Raw genomic sequence first — 1413 nt, forward strand, 5'->3', positions numbered from 1 at the left:
GATGCAAAACTTACAGGTAATAGTAGGTATGCAAAAAATCACAGAATATTATAACACTATACTTGTGATGTATAAACTACTCATATCCTCAGTAGAAAGATTAAAAGATGAAGCAATTGAAAATACAAACTACAATTCCTCAAGGCATAAACAGCACAAGGAGATAGAAATACAAAGGACAACAGGTTAAAAAGTGAAGGGGCGAATAGAGGCCGCGCGCGCAGAGCGAGCGCCTGCTGTCTCCCCACCCCTCCCGCAACGCTGGACCCCAGGGTTCCCCCGGCTCCTCTGCCCGCCATGGCCGACATGGAAGCAGCGTTCGAGGACGCAGTGGAAGAACGAGTGATCAACGAGGAATACAAAATATGGAAACAGAACACCCCTTTTCTTTATGATTTGGTGATGACCCATGCTCTGGAGTGGCTCAGCCTAACTGCCCAGTGGCTTCCAGATGTAACCAGACCAGAAGGGAAAGATTTTAGCATTCATTGACTTGTCCTGGGGACACACACATGGGATGAACAAAACCATCTTGTTATAGCCAGTGTGCAACTCCCTAATGATGATGCTCAGTTTGATGTGTCGCACTACGACAGTGATAAAGGAGAATTTGGAGGTTTTGGTTCAGTTAGTGGAAAAATTGAAATAGAAATCAAGATCAACCATGAAGGAGAAGTAAACAGGGCCCGTTATATGCCCCAGAACCCTTGTATCATCGCAACAAAGACTCCTTCCAGTGATGTTCTTGTCTTTGACTATACAAAACATCCTTCCAAACCAGATCCTTCTGGAGAGTGCAACCCAGACTTGCGTCTCCGTGGACATCAAAAGGAAGGCTATGGGGCTTTCTTGGAACCCAAATCTCAGTGGGCACTTACTTAGTGCTTCCGATGACCACACCATCTGCCTGTGGGACATCAGTGCCGTTCCAAAGGAGGGAAAAGTGGTGGATGCGAAGACCATCTTTACAGGGCATACAGCAGTAGTAGAAGATGTTTCCTGGCATCTGCTCCATGAGTCTCTGTTTGGGTCAGTTGCTGATGATCAGAAACTTATGATTTGGGATACTCATTCAAACAGTACTTCCAAACCAAGCCACTCAGTTGACGCTCACAATGCTGAAGTGAACTGCCTTTCTTTCAATCCTTATAGTGAGTTCATTCTTGCCACAGGATCAGCTGACAAGACTGTTGCCTTGTGAGATCTGAGAAATCTGAAACTTAAGTTGCATTCCTTTGAGTCACATAAGGATGAAATATTCCAGGTTCAGTGGTCACCTCACAATGAGACTATTTTGGCTTCCAGTGGTACTGATCGCAGACTGAATGTCTGGGATTTAAGTAAAATTGGAGAGGAACAATCCCCAGAAGATGCAGAAGACGGGCCACCAGAGTTGTTGTTTATTCATGGTGG

The 1413-nt window shown here is 45.2% G+C and overlaps 1 pseudogene; it reads left to right on the top strand.

The window, feature by feature from the left end:
* Positions 1-210: 210 nt before the first annotated feature.
* LOC112618008 lies at positions 211-1408 on the top strand (annotated as a pseudogene).
* Positions 1409-1413: the final 5 nt, after the last annotated feature.

The sequence above is a fragment of the Theropithecus gelada genome, unplaced genomic scaffold (assembly GCF_003255815.1).
Source record: "Theropithecus gelada isolate Dixy unplaced genomic scaffold, Tgel_1.0 HiC_scaffold_7715, whole genome shotgun sequence".
Taxonomy (NCBI): Eukaryota; Metazoa; Chordata; class Mammalia; order Primates; family Cercopithecidae; genus Theropithecus; species Theropithecus gelada.